Consider the following 21,243-nt stretch of genomic DNA (forward strand, 5'->3'; position numbering starts at 1 on the left):
GTGGCTAAGGGGGCAGGCGGTGAGCTCCAGCAGGGCCTGAGCTCCTCCGCTTGGCCTGTGTGACGTTATTGATATAAACTGGGACCATATAGAACATGGGTTGCAACCAAGGTTCGTAGTGCACCAAATCCTATGTAAGGGGTCATATAGTGTCAAGACCAGGTTATGGTTACTGGTTATGATTGTAATCATTTCTGAATTGAAGTTATGAATATTGCTGTGTTTGTCTGTATTTCAAACTTGTTCTGTGTTACTGGAAAAAGTCCAGACAGGCTGGTGTCAGCTCTGCTTAGCTGCTTGATGGCCCATTTAAGGACCATAACCTACACAATTGACCCATCGAGAGAGCGGAATATGCCCTTGACTCACTGGAGTGAGCAGAAACTGGCCCATGTGACTGCAACTCCATTTTGCTGTAACTTTCCACAGTAAGATCAAAGAAGGTCTTACACCTGGAAAAGCTATATAAAGCTGGAAGCCTGATCTCCATTTGTCTTCAATCCCTGCTTCTTACCTCTGGAGGACTTTGCTACGATCTGAAGCTCTGCACAAAGGACTGATAACCCATCCCAGCGGGGGATGTTCTCCAGAGACTGGATTTAAACCTGCAGTTTACTTCATACTGCTACAAGCCTGAACTAAGGACTTTGCCATTACTGTATGTAATTGATTCCATTAACCAATTCTAGCTCTCACCTCTATCTTTTTTTCCTTTTTGAATAACATCGCACGCGGCTGTGGGTGGGGTGGAGCTCAGGGGCCCCACTGGAGCCACACTGCTGCACTGTTCAGGGATGCTCCTGGATGTCCTGAGGCTCTGGGCGAGGGGCGGAGCCAGAGACAGGCTGGGGCGGGAGCCTCAGTCGTTCTCTTGGAGGCCCCTGTGGAGCCCGGGGCCTGGGGCAAATTGCCCCACTTCCCGCCCCAACCCCCCCAGGCGGCCCTGTTAGATGATGGAGTATTTCAGGATTTGGAGTGATCAACAGCAGAGCCTTGACAATGGCCTGTTTTAGCTGGGATACTGCTTGGTGTGTTGCTTATTTTACTTTTACTGGACACTTTTCTTTAACAGTTGGTACAAAGGACCTGCAATGGAAGCAAAATTAAGAATGAAATCCCTGTGGTACCCAGTTAAACCCAAAAAGCTTCTTAAAGCCATTGGGTCCCGTGGTAAAGGCAATGTTTGGATTGCATCCACTTTCTGTTGCACCAGGGTTCTACCTCATTTTGTTAGGGTGAGGTCCAACAAAGAGACACAGTTGGCCATTAGCTCTGCCTTGGCTGGATTGCATTTTAGTCCTGCTTCCTTTAGGATCTGCAGAAAGTCGTCAGGCCTTTCCAGATGCTCTTTCTTGGTCCATGTTGCTAAACAAAGGTCATCTACACATTGAAACAGAACAGTTGGTTTAGAAAATTGTGACAGTACCTGCCTCATTTGACCATGGAATAAAGCTGGAGAATTTTTATACCCCTGGGGTGTACGTGTTCAGGAATATTGGACCTCCTGGAAACTAAATGCAAAATGGTACTGTGAAATGTGGGCCAATGGTAATGTCCAAAACCTGCTACTGATGTCAAGGACAGTAAACCACACAGCCTCTGGATCAAAGTACTTGATTAGATCTGGCATCTTGGCCACTGTAGCAGCACAAGTGGGTGTGATCTGATTCAGGCATCTGTAATCAATTGTGAGAAGCCAAGAACCATCTGGTTTCTTCTTAGGCAAAATAGGGGAATTGGCAGTGGAAGTACATCTACATAGTACTCCCTGTGTCAGTAAAGACTTGATAGTTTTTCCTATGTATGGATTTGTCTGATTTGGATAAGGATACTGTCTTTGGGCTGATATATCTCTTCCTTTCAAAACAATAGTGACTGTCATGTTTGTGTGTAGCAAAGGCATCCACATGCTTGCAAAGTAAAGCCTGTATCTCAAGTTGGTCTGCATGCTTAGCCACTATTTTGTTCAAATCATACTCCTCAGGTTCAGAGTCCTTCACTGGAGACATCATGCCACACTCAGGTATGATTACTGGTGAGTCATCCTTTGCCTGTTCTACAGTAAGACACAACAATTGGTTAACCAAATCAAGAACAGATCCCTGTTAGTACAGGAAATTAGTTCCCAATAGGCAATTTTTGGGATCTACTAATTTTATCAACGCAAAGGTATAAACCTTTCTTAGGTGACCTACCTGTACTTTAATGGGTTTAGAAAGTGTGGTAACAACCTGATTGCTTACAAAATTGGAAGTGTTTTTGTATGCCCTAACGACAGAGAAAAGGATCTAGGATCCTTGACATGGATAACGGTAAGTGCTGCTCCAATGTTTATAATAAAATTTCTGTGGTGGCCCCCTACCACTGCAGATACTGTGGGTCTCCCACTTGCATCGCTGCCTAAAGGGGCTATGACTATGCTCAGGACCGGTTGGCATCATGACGTGTAATGTGTAGAGTGGGCAGACAAATAATCTGTGGGTTCTCCTTCTATCCCTTCAGAGGCAGCCAACTCTGGAGGAGAAGAGGCTGTCCACCGGAGAGAAAAAATGAGTTAACAGAGGCCACCAGACAGTTCGAGGGTGCTGGGCCTTGGTCTTCCATCATCAGCTCATTCACATGTGCTCGGAGTTCCCGGATATCCTGTTGTTGAGCCTCAAGCATCTGCTGCACTGTTTTAAACATCATTACAACTGAGTCCTCATCTCTGTGGGGAGGTGGTGACTTGGATCACTGCAGGTGTAAATTGTTCTGGGTGGCATCTGAAAAGAAAGGAACCTGGTCCTGGGCCCCTACATGGGGTCCAAACGCATAACCCTGTTGAGGGGCATGCCCACTCGCAGATCCAGGATTATTACGTGGGTTAGGGTCATTTTTCCAATGCTGCTACCTAGGGAATTTAGGAACTCCTCAGCCTAACTCTGGGGATCCCTTAATCCTCACGGTGGGTTTAGCTTGTGGTTCCTGAAGTATTGCAACAGGGGCTCCATGAAGACCTTTTTTAGGACCTCCCTGAGAATATGCCTTGGCCAGTAAAGCTAATGCCTCCTTCAAAGAAGTGCTATCATTTATATGCATGTTCACCTTTTCCTGCAAATGGGGAAGAGAGTTATTGATCAACAGACTAATGTATGGTGGCTCTTCTGTTTACTCTTTCATGTGACTGTGCCATGCTGCACTTAACCGCAGGTGTAATTGATGTGGGGACTCATTAGGTCTCTGCTTTAGGTTAGACAGGATGGCCACTCCAGCTTGCCCCAGATGAAGATTGTGTTTCAACAGGACTACTGTGTTTTTAAAAGATTTTTCTCCTACCCTAAACTCAGGTAGCAAAATACTCTATAATGCTGGATTCACTGTGAGTTGTAAGATCTTAATCCAATCTTCCCTTGGTAACCCAAACACTTTTGCTGGTTTTTGTATACGTTGTGCATGCATTGTAACTGAGGAATTCTCCATTATTCCTACTTGCTTAGCTACCAGAGCTACAGTCTTGATATCTGTAACAAATGCTACAGAGCAGTCAGAATTAGAATTTGAGGATCTTTGGGGCTTCTATCTGAATTTGAATCTATAATTTCTATGCTTTGACTTTTCCTACCCAAATTCACATTTTCCTTATCAGAGCTATCAGAACTTTCCTCTGGAAATAATCCTGGATGAGCAGGGTAACTTTTCATAAAACCTCTATGTTCTACACTCAAGGCATCTCCACGCTGACACAGGACATATCTTAGATAACGAGGTTAGTTCAATCAGGGAGGATGAGGCCCTGTTCTAGCTGTTGAGGTGTGAAAATCAAGGGAGGAGAAACTGGTTTTGTAGTTGGCAAGCCATTCACAGTCTTTGTTTAATCCTGAGCTGATGGTGTCAAATTTGCAGATGAATTGAAGCTCAGCAGTTTCTCTTTGAAATCTGGTCCTGAAGTTTTTTTTTAGCTGCAGGATGGCCACCTTAAGGTCTGTCTAAATGTGGCCAGGAGGTTGAAGTGTTCTCCTATAGGTTTGTATATTGCTATTCCAATATCTGATTTGTTTCCATTTATCCTTTCCATAGAGACTGTGCCATCTGGCCGATGTACTAGCAGAGGGCATTGCTGGCATATGGATGGCGTATATTAATTGGTGGAGGTGCAGGTGAAATGAACCGGTGATGGTGGCTGATCTGGTTAGGTCCTTGATGGTGCGCTGGTGTAGATATGTGGGCAGAATTGCATCAAGGTTTGTTGCATGGATTGGTTCCTGAGCTTAGAGTTACTGGTCAGTGTGCAGTTTACTGGTGAGAATATGCTTTAGGTTGCAGGTTGTCTGTGGGTGAGGACTGGTCTGCGCACCAGGCCTGTGAAAGTGTGGGATCATGTCCAGGTGGTTTGTAGATCCCTGAGATGCATTGGAGGGGTTTTAGCTGGGGACTGTTAATGTGATGGCCAGTGGAGTCCTGTTTGTTTCTTGCTGCGGGTTTGTCTTGCACGTAGGAGGCTTCTGGTACACGTCTGGCTACTTTGATCTTGTTTCCTTATTTCCTCGTTCGGTATTGTAGTTTTGAGAATGCTTGATGGAGATTTTGCAGGTTTGGTCTCGTGTCTGAGGGGGTTAGGAGCAGATGCGGTTGTACCTCAGTGCCTTGCTGTAGACAATGGATCATGTGATATGTCCTGGATGGAAGCTGAAGGCATGTAGGTAGGTATAGCGGTCCGTAGGTTTTAGGTATAGGGTGGTGTTAATGTGACCATCACTTATTTGCACCGTGGTGTCTAGGAAGTGGACCTCCCATGTAAATTGGTACAGGCTGAGGTTGATGGTGGGGTGGAAGCTGTTGAAATCGTGGTGGAATTTTTCCAGTGTCTCCTTCTTATGGGTCCAGATGATGAAGATGTCATCAATGTAGCATAGGTAGAGAAGGGGCGTGAGTGGACGAGAGCTGAGGAAGCGTTGTTCCAGGTTGGCCATAAAAATTTTGGCATATTGTGGGGCCATCCGGGTGCCCATAGCGGTGTCACTGACCTGGAGATATATGTTGTCATCAAATTTGAAATAGTTCTGTGTGAAATTTCCACTACATGCATCCAACAAAGTGGGTATTCACCCACGAAAGCTCATGCTCCAAAACGTCTGTTAGTCTACAAGGTGCCACAGGATTCTTTGCTGCTTTCACAAAATTCTAGGGACCTAGGCAATGTTGATTATTGCCCAAATGCCAATAAATGTCCAGGCAAAGGGGCTGGGTCTCCTGATCTATATGGTGCCAATGTAACATTGGGTGGAGGAGTAGGAATTGCATTCCTTGGTTGTTGTATCTCTCTCTGTTGTAACCTAGAGATTACAATACAAGTACTGTCTACTTATGTCACTTGTGACACCACATTTTCTAGTCCCTGAATAATCACAGTCTCTAAAGGCACTCCCTCTTCACTATCAGGGGTGGACACTAACAGAGGAGAGGATATCTCCTTCCCCTTTGCTCTGCTCATTTTATCCTTTACATCACTAGTCGTCTCCTTTAACTCTTGCTTCTTTTTGAAAAGTACTGACCGCTCCTCTGACACTATATGTAACCGATTTGTTAAATCCTGAATAACCTTTCCTCCCTCATCCAAAGTTTGCTGGCCTTTCCTGAGTAATTTTTTATTCAATTTCTTTCCCAGCAAACTACACACCACGAGCAAACATTTAAGAGCTATTCCCTTCACCAGTTTAGTCTTTTTTTTTCTCTGCTCTGTTTCTATATCAAACACCTCGCTCACAAAACCCCAAGGGTTACAATACTCAGAGATTATCTTGCTATTTATCAGTTGTACTAAACCTTCTCCATGTTCCTGACTGTATTTTCTAGCAAAGTTTTCTAAAGCCATACTGCAGGTAACTCCAATATACTTTACTTTTGCCCTTGCTCAACTCATTTTAACACATAAAATAAAACTCATTTCAGTTCTAAAATTTTACTATTGACTAGCCTATGTAATAAACAATATAATGAACACACTGCTGTTTTTTACTCTGAAACTGAAGGCGTCCCTTCACAGAAACAACAGGAAACAACACCCCAAACCAGTTTTTACGCTTAGTTCAAAAAGTTCCACGTAAACGATGGGGGGGGGGGCGTGTTCCCCTCTCTTCCCTTGATGGCTCATAGCTGATAGAGAGATCTCTTTCCTCTGTAAGGACCTGCCAAACAGCTGGTGGAAACTGAGGCAGACGGATCAGCGGTGCAGCCTGGGAGAGTCGAGGGCACTGAAATAAGATAGCTCGAACTGTACAAGTTCTGAGTTACTGCAGCTTCTTGGCAGCCATTAATACATAGATTTATCAACTCCCCCACCACCACTAGTGTGGCTACTCCTAATATCTAATCTGTACCATTCATTACAACTTCAGCCTTTAACAAAGCCCCTTAAACATGCATATAACTTTAAATAACAACACTATTACTTTTTATCTTGCAAGATTAAATTTAAAACCTCTAAGCTAAAACTGTAAGTCAAACCACAGTACATAACAGGAAATACTGGGATCGCTGCCAAGAAGCAGTCACAGAAAATCAGGTTCCTGTGTTCTTAAGAGTGAGTGAGTAAGACACGCAATCTTGCTCTCTAACTCTAATTCTTTACTTATGCCTCAGGTGAGATTCTCAGGGGTCTAAAGGTGCCTAGAATCCCTGAAAATCCCTGTCACACACTCCTTGAGTCTCCTGCCTCGATAGCCCATTTGTTGCCTGATTTGGAAGGTTAATAATATTAATTTGGATAGTATGGGTTTTAGGCTAGCCAATTTGTTTGGTTAGAAGATAACAAAGTTTCTTTCCTAAATCCTGACCCTTGGGCGTATGACAGGAAGCTTACACTAAGACATATATAGCCTTAAATACTTTTTATTAAGATAAAAGAAGTAGTAATTAAATGGTAAAATAATTAGAGTTACAAAGTTACAATTGTATTACTGCTGTTTAAAAGATACATATGGTATTATATGATACAAAGCTTTGATTAATATACTTACGCCCTTCCTTGATAACCTGGTGGTGAGAGACACAGGATCAGCCTTGCCTTTGGAGGTTTAGGTTTCTTAATTTTTCAGTGAGAGGTGCAAAGCTTGGAAGAAGCTAATGCTAAGAGCTATCAAAGCTAACTTAAGAGTTTACGTAACTGACTTAAACTTAAAACATAATAAACAAAACTAAGAAGAAAAGCTTAGGGAAACCAAGCTTAGCCTAATCCCCTTGGAACTTAGAAAGTTCTAAGAAAAACAAATACAGGCTCTCTGTAGCAAGGTGGGTCACCTTTTTTATAGGGCACAGGTGCCTGAACCCTTCTTCTATGCCCAAACTTTATTTCTCACTCACAAAAATGTTAGGGTACACTTACTTTATAAGCTCGTATGTTTGTACGTATTGATGACATGTACGTACATATTAATGACATTAGACCAGAGATGGGTAAACTACAGCTTGTGGACCACTTCCAGCTCGTGGGACCCTCCTGTCAGGCCCCAGAGCTCCTGGCCCGGGAGGCTACCCCCAACCCCTCTCCTGCTTGACTCCCTCCCCCATAGCCTCAATTCACTGCACCCCGGGCACAATGCTCTGGGCAGCGGGGCTGCAAGCTCCTGGAGTAGCACAGCTGCAGAGTCTGGCCTGAACCGGTGCTCTGTGCTATGCAGTGGTGTGGCTGGCTCCAGCCGGGCGGCACGGCTGCCTGTCCTGGTGCTTTGGGCGGCGCGGCTGTAGTGTCACCAGCCACTGGTGCTCCAGGCAGTGCAGTCAGGGAGCAGGAGAGGTTGGATAGAGGACAGGGGAGTTCAGGATGGTGGTCAGGGGGTGGGGGTATGGATGGGGGAGGGTCAGAGGGCAGGGAACAGGGGAGTTGAATGGGGGTAGGCGTCTCAGGGGGCAGTCAGGAAGGAGAGAGGGGTTGGATGTGGCAGGGGTCCTGGAGGGGGCAGCAGTCAGAAATGAGAGGAGGGGTTGGATGGGGAGCTAGGAGGCACAGCCTCCCCCAGCAGGCCCTCCATACAATTTCAGAAACCAGATGTGGCCCTCAGGCCAAAAAGTTTGCCCACCCCTTCATTAGATTATATGCACACATGTTATTTTTGTTCTCCCAGTTATTTTGGTTCTTTTCTTGTTTTGTACCTGTTAAGATGAGGCTACAGATTTGGAAACCCCCTATGTCATTTTACAATTATTTATTTATTTTGGTGAAAGGTTTCAGACACACGTGCGGTGACTTTGCTATCTGCTTGAAAGCTCCCAGACATATGTGTTAACTTTGCCTTAGCTCAACATAGAGGATATGGCCTGTAGGTCCCTTGCATTACAGCCGAATTTACTTTAATATAAATTTATAAACCTATTACAATAAATCAAGTACTTAAACTATAAGAAAAGATATATAGATAAGATCTCTGACCCTTACAGTTCATCTACTCAGCAAGCAGGCACAGGCAGCAATGCACTTGTCCTGTTGCCTTGCCTGAGAAAATTTTCTGATCAAAGGGAGTGTAGATTCCAGCAAGCTCCTGGGGGTAATATCTCACTGGAGATGGAAGGGCTTGTTCAGAAAGAGATTTTGAAGTCTGCAGAGTGAAGATGAACCAGATGGGTTTATCTCCATACAGCTATATTTTATTCTCTCAGGGCTGGGTAGTACGGAGAGAGAAATATTTTGAATTTCCTATTTCCTCTCCTGAGGACCATCCTCAACCTTTCATCCCATCCTGCCTACCCATGAACCCCTTAACACCACCCCAGATCATCCCACCTGCCTGGTAACCTGTCACCATTGTACCTCCCGGTGATACAGCATAGCCAGAGGACAGCAGGAGAGGGTTAGAAGGGAGCCTTATTCCCTGTAGAGGGAAGAAAGTTTGCTATAGATTAATTAAAGCACCAGAAGCCAGTTAAAGCGCCTGAAGCCAGTTAGAGCAGCTGAAGCCAGTCACCTGGTAAAACCCCCCTGCTTCAAACAGACAGGGGAAGGAGTTGAAGCAGAGTGGATTGGTGTTGGAGCAGAGAACAGTTTGAAGGAGTAGAAACAGAGTGGATTAGTGTTTGAGTAAAGAGCAGAGGAAAGTTTGGAGAAGCGCTGTTGTGGGCTAAGACCAAGACCCTAGGTAAAGGGACATGTGGCTTGTGCACAGGGAGGGCAGGAAGCCCTCACAAGCTGAAGGGCAGGAGAGGGAAGTAGTCCAGGGGAAGGAACCACTAGTTCAAGTGGTTTACTGCTATCCCTAGGGCCCCTGGCCTGGGACCTGGAGTAGAGGGTGGGCCTGAGTCCCTCCCTCTCCACTCCCCTCCTCTAGGACACTAGTGGGGCAGTTAATATCCCTGTTCAGGGGCAAGAAATGGTGCCCTGACCCCCTCCCCAGAAGAGAAAGCATGAGACCCATCATAGTAGTGCTGGCAATTTGCCACACTCCCCTACAATTTTGTAGCTCCCCTCACTGTTCCACTCTATAACTTCCTCATAGTGCCCTCACTATCCTGTTTGCCCTGTACATCTCATCTTCACACTGTTGTTTCTGTATCCTCCCATTTTACTACACTACAGCCTCTCATACTGTTTCTCGCTCCCCTCATACTTGCCCCATATCACACTCTGCCAGCTCATACTGCCCTACATTTCTAATACTGCCTACTTATCTACCCTGTGTGCCACCCTGTATTTCCCCTGCTACTGCTTCATGACCCTTATTCATTATAGACCGGTGCGAGAGTACATGGTGTGCATGAGGAGGCTTATTTGTGCCTGCATAATACCCTTTCTGCTGTTACAACTCTTAACTTTCCACAGATAAGTGATAGAGTACAGAGGACACATTGCATCCCTATGCTTCTGTACTCCACCCGCATAGTACCCTCATGCTGCTGCATCATACCTCCCACCAGTCAAACATAGGAGTACACAGTATGTGCATGTGTCCTGCCACCCCTCTACCATACTGTCCTTCAACTGCCCTCATTTCTCTCCTCAGCCAAATGTAGGAGTACACAGTGTGTACAGAGGGCATGTATTCCTTTCATACCTCTCTAAACTCCCCCTTCATGCCATCCCCAGTACTGTCCCATGCTCCTCTCACTACCACATAGTCAAACACAGAAATACACTGGGCATATGGATGTTGTCTACTACCCATACTGATCCAAGCACCTCTGCAAAACAACCAAATGCCATAATACACATAGCTAGAGGGATCTGGTAGGGATCTCACTCTGTACTGTCTCATTCTCCCCCAGCCACATGTGGGAGTATATGGTGCATACATAGCTGCTGTGAAGTGGGGGCTGACTATTACAGTCAAAGGTACATGCTATGTACAGGGAACATACCATTTCATACTGACCCATGCCACCCTTATAAAGTTTGCAAAATATACGCAAAGGTACCCATTGCTAGATTATATCTGAAAATTGAAACTTTGAATAAGAATATGATTTCATAATCTAGTAACTTGTCATGATGTATTTTTCAATTTTATTAGACAGCAATATTAAGTTTGGGTGGGCTGTGTAAATCAGTTGGGATGATGGTGTATGTCTACACTGCCCTCTTCTATTGGTGGCATATAAGGTACCTCCACCCATGTAGCCCTACCAAGCCTGGGTATAAATAGCAGCGCAGCCAAGGAGGCATGGCTTAGGCAAGTAAAGACATGTGTGAAGAGTGTGAGTAAGTAAGCGAGTCCATACCCTATGGAAACTCTATTCATCCAAGCTGTGCCACCCTCACTACTATTTTTAGCAGTGTACTAGCCTGCTGCCAGTGCCTTTCTCCACTAGAGGGGAAAGACTCCAGAAGTGGGGAAAGGCTCTGGTTGGGGAAAGCACTGGGGAAAAAGCTTGAGGAGCTCCCTGTTGCTGGAGCCTTTCCCTGCCCCAGGGAAGGAGGTTTCCCAGCTTCCTCTGCCCTGCCAGAGCCTTTCCTTCCCTCAGTGAAAGGTTCTGTCAGCAGAAACCTTTCCCGGTGCCTCCCTGCTGCTGTAGTCTTTCATTGACACATGTAGCCACACACTGCATGGTGGAAGCAGCTTGCTTTTCACTGCAGCAGCATACAGCTACATGCACATTACATGCCGCTGACACTGGTTTGTAGTGTAGATGTAGTCCTGGGTCTCCTGTGTACCTCCTTATCCATCAGTGCCCTGTCTGTGTTTTGCTCTCACATGTGATGCTTCCTCTTGTGCCTCGTGAAGGTGCCCATGTTCTGAGACTGGAAGTATGGCTCCATGTCACCTCTCCCTGTACAGCTGAGTATGATAGTACACAGTGCCTGTAGATGCCCCAAACCTGCCAAAAGCTAAGCAAAGATTAACTCACCTATATGCGTAAATGTCCCTGAAGCAGTAGCTTAGATCTTGTGCTAGGACTTACTTTGGTGTAACTTATGTCTCTCAGGGGCAGCGGCATACACAGTAATAAAAATCTAGACGCTTTTGGAGGGGCACTTTCTGAGCCCCCCGCAGTCCAAGGAGATGGCTTTCCCCAGGTGGCTGGAGGAGCTGGCTCTCCCGCCTGTGGCTTTGGGGCCTGAGAAGCTGGCTCTCTTCCCCTCCCCCCGTGTCCTAGTGGAGCTCACTCTCTTGCCCGAAGCCTGGAGGAGCTAGATCTCCCTCATTGGTCTGGGGCCAGAGGAGCTCACTCTCCGCACCATGGAGGAGTTCTGTGCCCCACTGACTGAGGGTCCCCATGTCCGGCTTGTCCCCCTTTGTGCACACCCTTGCTTCACAAGAGGGGGTTTATTCATACCCCTGAGCGACGTAAGTTTGCTGACATAAGGCATTGTGTAGACATAGCCTGAGATTACTTGATGATCTTGCTAGCAGCGCCTATATTTAGATAACTGAGGCAAAGTATTCTCAGTGATGGGCTTTCTATTCTTGTGCTATTCTTGGGGTGTTAATTGCCCACTTCATTTTATGTGGTTTCTTGCAACGTTCATTAACCCCATATGTTTAACAATCTGTCCCACTTTGTATTTAGCTGAGAGCCTCTGATTACATTTTCCATACCGCAAGAAGAGCTGAATAAAGCTCAAAAGCTTATCTTTTCCACCAGCCGAAGTTGGTTTAAAAAAAAAAGTGTTACCTCATCCACCTTTGTGTCAAGTATCAGAGGGGTAGCCGTGTTAGTCTGGATCTGTGAAAGCAGCAGAGAATCCTGTGGCACCTTATAGACTAACAGAGGTTTTGGAGCGTGAGCTTTTCTGTGGGTGAATACCCACTGGTTCAGACGCAGTAGTTGGAAATTTCCAAAGGGGCAGGTTATATATGCTTACAAGCAAGCTAGAGATAACGAGGTTAGTTCGTCAGGGAGGGTAGGCCCCGTTCACAGTAGAGGTGTGAAAACCAATTGGAGGAGAAACTGTTCTGTAATTGGCAAGCCCATTCACAGTCTTTGTTTAGTCCAGATGCTGATCGGTGTCAAATTTGCAAATTGAACTTGAAGCTCAGCAGTTTCTCTTTGCAGTCTGGTCCTGTAAGTTTTTTGCTGCAGATAGGCCACCTTAAGGTTCTGCGTATAGTGTGCCAGGAGGCTTTTAAGTGCTTCTCGCCTACAGGTTTTGATTATTGCCATTCTGATATCTGATTTGTGTCATTTATCCTTGCCGTGTGACTGTCCGTTTGGCCGATGATGTACATTAGCAGAGGGGCATTGCTGGCATATGATTGCGTATATTACATTGGTGGACGTGCAGTGATAACCAGTGATGTGTGGCTGAAATCTGGTTAGTCCTGTGATGGTGTCGCTGGCTGTAGATTATGGTGGGCCAGAGTTGGCATCGAGGTTTGTCATGGATTGGTTCCTGAGCTGGGACTATGGTGCGGTGTGCAGTTGCTGGTGAGAATAACGTTTCAGGTGGAGGTTGTCTGTGGGCGAGGACTGGGCCTGCCACCCAAACCGGTGATAGTGTCGGATCATTGTCCAGGATGGTTTGTGATCCCTGATTGATTGCGTTGGAGGGTTTTAGCTGGGGCCTGCATGGGATGGCCAGTGGAGTCCTTGTGTTTCTTTCTTGGGTTTGTCTTGCGTAGTGAGGCTTCTGGGTACACGTCTTGGTCTGTTGATCTGTTTCCTTAATTCCTCGTGGCGGGTATTGTAGTTTAGAGAATGATTGGTGAGATTTTTGTAGGTGTTTGGTCTCTGTCTGAGGGTTAGAGCAGATGCGGTTGTACCTCAGTGCTGGCTGTAGACAATGGATGTCGTGTTGATGTGGCCGGGATGGAAGTCTGGAGGCAGTGAAGTAGGCGTAGCGGTCGGTAGGTTTTCGATATAGAGTGGTGTTAATGTGACCATTCGCTTATTTGCACCGTGGTGTCTAGAAAGTGGAGCCTCCCGTGTAGATTGGTCCAGGCTGGGTGATGGTGGTGGAAGTTGTTTTTGAAATCGTGGTGAATTTCTCTAGAGTCTCCTTTCCCAGGGTCCAGATGATGAAGATGCATCAATGTAGCGTATGGTAGACGAATTGGGCGTGAGTGGGATGAGAGCTGAGAGCGTTGTCCAGGTCAGCATAAAAATGATTGGCGTATGTGGGGCCATGCGGGTGCCCATAGCAAGTGCCTGATCTGGAGGTATATTATTGTCATCAAACTTGAAATAGTTGTGTGTGAGTATAAAGGCACAGAGCTCACAGCCAAGTTTTGCTGTTGGCATCATCAGGATACTGTTCCTAACAGCTTGTGTTCCATCTGTGTGGGAATGCCTTAGCGTAGGAGAGCCTTTCTCATCCATTGGTGGCTAGGGATGCGTTGTTTTCTGGGAGGTGGACCAATGCGTTGTAGTTTCCTCAGGAAATCATGGGTGTCACGGAGATAGCTGGGATGCTAGGTGCATAGGGTTGAGTAGAGAGTCCACATTATCCAGAGGAGTCCTTCAGTGAGAGTGCCAATGCCCCGAGATGATGGGGCGTACCAGATTTCCGGGTTTGTGGATCTTGGGTAGTAAATGATAAACCCTGGTCGGGGCTCTAAGTATGCTGATTTTTCTGTGTTGGTGTAGGAGTGCCTACCGACCGCTACGCCTACTCATGCCTCCAGCTCCATCCGGGCACATACATGATCCATTGTCTACAGCCAAAGCACTGAGGTACACCGCATCTGCTCTAACCCCTAGACAGAGCCAACACTACAAAAATCCCACCAAGCATTCTCTAAACTACAATTACCCGCACGAGGGAATTAGGAAAAGATCAACAGAGCCAGACGATGTACCCAGAAGCCTCCTACTGCCAAACAAACCCAAGAAAGAAAACCAACAGGACTCCACGGCATCCACATGCAGCCCCCAGCTAAACCCCTCCAACGCTCATCAGGGATCTACAACCCATCCCTGGACAATGATCCCACCTTTCACAGGTCTTGGGTGGGCAGGCCAGTCCTCGCCACAGACAACCTCCAACTGAACGTATTCTCACCGCAACTGCACACGCAACCAGAGTAACTCCAGCTTCAGGACCAATCCATGCAAACAAACCTCGATGCCAACTCTGCCCACATATTCTACACCAGCGACACCATCACAGGACCTAACCAGATCAGCCACACCATCACTGGTTCATTCACCTGCACGTCCACCAATGCTATATACGCCATCATTGCCAGGCAATGCCCCTCTGCTATGTACATCGGCCAAAGGACAGTTCACTACGGAAAAGGATAACATGGACACCAAAATCAGTATCAGAATGCGCAATATACAAAACCTGTAGGAGACACTTCAACCTCCCTGGCCACACTATAGGCAGACCTTAAGGTGGCTATCCTGCAGCAAAAAAACTTCAGACGACTTGCAAGATGAAACTGCTTAAGCTTCAGTTTCATTTGCAAATTGCACCATCAGCTCTGGACTAAACAAAGACTGTGAATGGCTTGCCCAATTACAGAACCAGTTTTCCTCCCTTGGTTTTCACCCTCTACTGCTAGAACGGGGCCTCCACCCTTCCCTGACTGAACTAACTCGTTATCTCTAGCTTGCTTGCTAGCATATATATACCTGCCCTTTGACATTTCCCACTACCTGCGTCTGACGAACGTGGGTATTCACCCACGAAAGCTCACTGCTCCAAAACTCTGTTATCTATAAGGTGCACAGGATTCTCATCCACCTGTCTTTCATATTTTTGATCCTGGTATTGTGCAAGACCATCCTGTTTTTCTCAGGCGGTTTGCTAGAAGGGATAATGTTACGTAGTTCAGGTGTATTTTGTGTGGCCGAGAGTCTCATGAATGCATTTTAGAAGTATAGAAATAAAAAGTAGTTCCGTATCTATAGCCTTAAGTAGGTGCTCCCCATGCAGCTTCCCTGCAGCCTCCCATATCTCTGAACAATTACAAAGTTATGTAAAAGCAGCAGAGAAGCCTGTGGCACGCTATAGACTAACAGACGTTTGGAGCATGAGCTTTCGTGGGTGAATCCCCTTCGTTCAGACGCAGGTAGGGAAATTCCAGGGGCAGGTATATATATGCTAGCAAGCAAGCTAGAGATAACGAGGTTAGTTCAATCAGGGAGGGTGAGGCCCTGTTCTAGCAGTAGAGGTGTGAAAACCAAGGGAGGAGAAACTGGTTCTGTAATTGGCAAGCCATTCACAGTCTTTGTTTAGAATCGTTTTAGCATAATTTATTTTTTATCTCCCTAAAGCTTCCTGAGACAGAATGGAGTACACAGTAACGCTCTCTTGTGCACCCTCCTGTTACAGTGGGACTTGTCCCCTGCTAATCAAAATAATACACACAACAGGAACTGTACTGTAACTTAAATGCCACCACTTCCCAGTATTTTAACAGTGAGTCTTGTGCATAGTTATCTGCACAACTGAGATAATATGCTCCACCCTCTGATGTGTGAATATAACACCAATTTAAACCAGGGTAGGAGGCAGTGATATAACTCAGGGAAGAGTTTGGCCTTAGTTACGTAATGTTATAATGGAGTGAATTTCTGATGGATCACGTGACAGGATACAAATGAGTGGACTTTACCAAATCTACTAGTATTTTAGCAGTTTTAAAGATTGTGTGATACAAATAAAAATAGTCTGTTTTTTGTGTCAAGAAAGCATAGTTCTTGTTTCTCCCAATATCATGCCTTAGGAAGGGAAACAACAAAATTCCTGTAGATGAAAGAAATGAAATAATTTCTGATACTCTTTTTTTAAAAAAAAAGAAAAAAGAAAAAAAAAGCTGCATGAAATTCCTAGATTACAGCTTTGTGGTTTGATAAAACTCCTAAGTAAATCCTTAATCTAATAATTTCTTTATTATAATTGGCCTGTTGTAAATGTTTCATTTCTGAAAACAGGTAAAATAAAACTGACATATAATCAAATTTTTCTTTAGTAAAGGAATTCTCTCTTCTCCTGGATTGGTGTACTCACTGCATGGAAGAAGCCAAGGATATGTGTTATGGGTTTTAACCATGCCACAAATGTATTAGTCAAATTACATCCAAGGTATCCCTCCGGGGGCAGTCCACTACAGTCACTCACACCCCATGGATTATTTGCCAATTCGTGTGGGCTCCTACCATCGGGGGAGCCAATCATCACACTACAAAAGTCTAAGGGTACTTCCATTTTTCTGCTAGCATCCCTCCTCCTTCCAGGGCTTGAGGTGACAGGGGACTTCAACCCGCAGATAGCACTGCCTTCAAGCACATTTCTGGGGCAGTCCCGCTAGGGTAGTGCCCCTGCCCCAGTTTATGTTTGCAGCAGGGCTTAGATATGATGCTCTCATCTTATAAGGGGATGCCCACTATGTTACCTTTTTGGATTTGGAGCCTAAATCAATGAGTTCCTGCACTGGGCACCTGCCACAAGGAAGCACCAGCATCAGTTGGGCTGCTTCCATCCCACCCTAAAAGTTTGGCCAGCGCAATACTGAGATCATCCAGGAACATATCGGAACTTATATCAAATAGATGCACACCATTCTCTAGATAAAGCTCGGCCATACTCTGAGCTGCATGACCATGTCTGATAACAGAGCCACCTTGGGACTCCAATCATGTTTCTACTTTCTATGGTCCTTCCTCTGGGCCATATCCACCTTTTTGTGGCTGTATTGAAGTCCACCAAACCTTGTGGGTCAACATCTCCAATAGTACTATCCCCACACTGGGAAATGTGTTCACCACGAACAGTTCAATATCCTGCTTAGCCTTCAAAATCAGTTTGAGGTTGGAGCACATTCTCAGGTTGTTCTTTCCTAGGTGGATAGTGATGATGTCAGGCATGTCCTCCCAGGGTGCCAGAACCATGCAAGAAGGGCATGAGCTGGTCCCAGAACATGCACTGTCTGCTGTGCCAATACAGAATTGCATCCATACCAATGTTCACCTGTGAGTCTCTTGCCAAATTACATGCTCTCCTGTAAGCCCAGTGCACAATGCTGTGCTCTCAAATCCATATCCTCAACTGTGTGTGTGCTGCAATACATTCTTTATGATCGACATGGGGGAGGAAGCAGACATGGTTAAAACATGTGGTGTTATGGCCCACCCCCTGCATTACTTTTCCTCAGGCACCTGCCGTACGACTTACAGACCCTGGATTGCCAGCGTCCTATATCCTGGACCTCTGACTCACCAGTGCCCAACTGGGTAGCCACTATTGAAGCCCTTGTACAGAAAGAGTGGGAAGAATGCTGTCCCGGTGGCAAGCTCAAGAGTAAGAGCTGTTTCTGAAAGACTCCAACAAACTGGAATTTGGTTAGGAAGGAATGGTCACTGTGTAGAAATACGGGTTGCCCCTCGCTGGGTTGGCGTTGAGACACATATGTCTGCAGTGCGTGTACAGGATGCAGGTTCATCTCACCAGAACGCTGCAGAACAACAGCCTCACTGAACACCCTTTGATCTGTTTTTGACCTGTGGACCTTGAGCTGTAGAGAGTCACCTTCCCACTGCACCGTGTCATGCAGTTTGGGAGCCTGCCCTGAAGAGTCTCCACTGGCTGAAGGCACCAGCTCACTGACCTGAAAGAGCCCAAAAACTGCCAACAGAAAGGCTTCCTTGAAGAGTACAACTTCATCCCGCCCACCCACGAATGGCAGAAGGCAGGAAGAACCTCAGCTAATTGCCTTAGTACCTGCAAGGTGACTAGTTCCCTGACATTGCTCTGTGTCCCAGCAGCACATGCCCAACTTTCCAGCATCCTATGGGCCATGAATCCCCTACAGAGGTCCAAATGACCTACAGACCCACAGGCAAATGACACCCCAGCTAACTGGTTAGCTATTGTTGGTGGTGCCAGCCCTTGCCTATGTAGTGATATCATGAACTGCCAGGTTTTGGAGATCTGGGCCCTGGGGAGACTCACAGCCCCCTGAATGTCTGGAATGCCTCAAACACCGTCATGTAGGCCAAAGAGATGCATGGTGCAATGATCCCTTGGCTGTAGATACTGCTTCTAGCAACCAAAATTCCATAGGGCTGCAAGCATCTGATCTGGCACCTGTGTGACCTCTGGAGCTAGTGCTCCGAATCTGTCAACTGACCATTGAGAGAGAACATCAGTTATGCCTTTGTTAAGCCCAGGTATGTGATTGTCAGTGAAATGAATATTACATTGGAGAAAATGGGGAATGAAAGTCCTCACAAACCTCATTATCCTGGCAGTTTTAGCGGACTGAAAGTTCACCAAGTGAATAACCACTTGATTGCTGCACCAAAACCTGATCCTCTCGTCCTTGAACTCCCCATCCTGAATAGTGACCATAATGGGGAAGAGATCCAGGATCATGATGTCCTTTAAAACTCCAGACTCCCTCCATTCCTGGGGCCACTCATAGGCACAGCAGTGCTCGCTGAAATACAAGCCATAATCTATCCTGCTTGCTGCATCTGAGTGGACTTGCAGGTCAGCCGTGATCATGTAAACATCCCTCCATACAGACACACCATTATAGTGAGTGAGGAATCAGTGCCAGGTTGCCAGGTCTTCCTTCATCTCTGTAGTGACCTTCATAAAGTGGTGTGGGCTCATATCTCAATGGTAGCAGTAGCAAACTGCTCACAGAAGGCATGCCCGGAGGCTATGGCGTTCCATATAATGTTCAAATTGTCCAACAGGGATTGGAGATCCCTTAGACAAATATTTTTGGTCCTGCTGACTCTAACAACCATATGTATTTTTCACACCATGAACTTTTGTCCCAAGTTAGGTGGGACTGCCTCTGGACTGTGTTGTGCTGAATGTCTAGGTACATCAAAGTGTTCTCAGGTCCCTCCATTTTTTTCATCAGCTAAGGGAATACCCAATTTGCCCATCAACTCCTAAAAAACTTGAAAGAGCCTCTTACACTCACGCTGCCTGAAAACAGAAAATAATCCAGGTAGTATGTTACCTGTTGGCATCCTGCACACCTCCTGACTGCTCAGTCCAGCCTTGTGCTGAATTTTTTCAAAGGTTGCCCATGAAATAGCACAGCCCATGGGCATTGCTTTGTTCATATAAAACTGATCATAGAAGAGGTCCCAGTCAACAAAGTGGCCTGGGAAAAGGCAGAAGGCTGGTTTAATGTCAGTTTTTTCAAGCAAGGCAAAAGGGCCGTATGAGGGTATCATGTGCATAGCATCAAATGATGTGTAGCACATGGTGCAGAGCCTGGGTTTGATTGCACTGTTCACTGATTTCCCCCTTTTGGATATAAGAGATGGCGAATGAGGTGATACTCGCCAGGAACCTTTAGGGACAAGGCCCACAGGGGAGATATGGAGATCAGGCAACAGCATTTGCTGAACAGGACCTGCAACCCTGCCCAAACAAACCTACTTTTGAATCTTGTCCCTAGACATGCCCTTTAAGAGATGTGAGGTTATTTGCCATTTTGTGCACCCACTCCCGTTCTATGGGATCATGAAGAAACCCTCCCACAAATATGTGGAATCCTTTTCAATGGAATAATTCCTTGAAAGGTGGCTAAAACACCCAAGTTAATTGGAGATATAGCCTTTTTCAGCCATTCTTCCCTGCTCTGTGCTGTCTTGGGCTGCTCCCCACATCCTCTGGGGAAGATGTGCTTAAAACATGGACAGCCTGAATATTTGTGCCTGCCTCCACAATGCCTGCATTCATGTCAAAACCAACACGATGCATGAAAACACTGCCCTGTCTCAGTGTACTCCCAGCATGAAAGCCTTGGCTGGACAGATGTTGGTGCCTCGAGCCTCACCCTGTCCTCCTGTGTCATTCCCCTGGTGTTATCTGGACTGGTGATCTGCTGGTCACTCTAATCCTCGACTCTGCAAACCAGCCTTTCCCTGCTCGGCTGTGAGAACCCCCTCTCCTGGGCTTTTCATGCACAGCCTTTATGCTGCTCCCAGCACATGAGTGAGCACTTTTGGCCAGCTGCTGCTTGGATTGTGCAGCCAAATGACAGTAGCCAATGTCTCCGGTCCCGGACACAACCCTAGGAACCTCCATCTTCCAGTGTCCAGTTATGCCCGCTGAATGCTGCAAGTTTATATGAGTTTGTCAATTTAACAAAGAAATTGATATGTACCAGGCTTGTTATACCAAGGTAAGCCTCTCACACACTTCAAACCAAATGCACAGCTTCAGGTAGAATAAACAAACAGATTTATTAACTATAAAGACAGATTTTAAGTGATTATAAGTCAAAGCATAAGTCAGATTTGGTCAAATGAAATAAAAGCAAAACACATTCTAAGCTGATCTTAACATTTTCAGTGCCCTTACAAACTTAGATGCTTCTCACCACAGGCTGGCTGGTTGCCCTTCGGCCAGGCTCTCCCCTTTGATCAGTGTTTCAGTTGCTTGGTGGTGGTGTCTCTAGATGGAGATGGAATAGAGATAGCATGGCAAACATCTCTCCCTTTTATCATGTTATTTCTCCCCTTTTGGCTTTCCTCCCCCCACTCTTCAGAGTCAGGTGAGCATGACCTCATCATAGTCCCAAACTGAGCAAGGGAAGTGGGGTGACTTACTCAAGAGTTCAACAGATCCTTTGTTGCTACCTAGGCCAGTATCCTTTTTTCCCGTGAGGCTGGGCTGGCTTTGTCTCATACATGCCCTGAAGAGATGTGAACTGCCCCTTTGCTCTTGGAGAGTTTTGCCTGGGCTCGTTTTAAGCCATGAGGGTACATTTTCAGCTTCATAACTATATACATGAAATTACAGCCTATAACATCACTATAAAAACAATGTTCAGTGCATCATGAGCCTTCCAAAGACACCCGACATGACAAATTTTGCATTGGATACCACACAATCATATTATAAGAATGAACATGGGG

The sequence above is a fragment of the Chelonoidis abingdonii genome, chromosome 1, assembly GCF_003597395.2.
Source record: "Chelonoidis abingdonii isolate Lonesome George chromosome 1, CheloAbing_2.0, whole genome shotgun sequence".
Lineage (NCBI taxonomy): Eukaryota > Metazoa > Chordata > Testudines > Testudinidae > Chelonoidis > Chelonoidis abingdonii.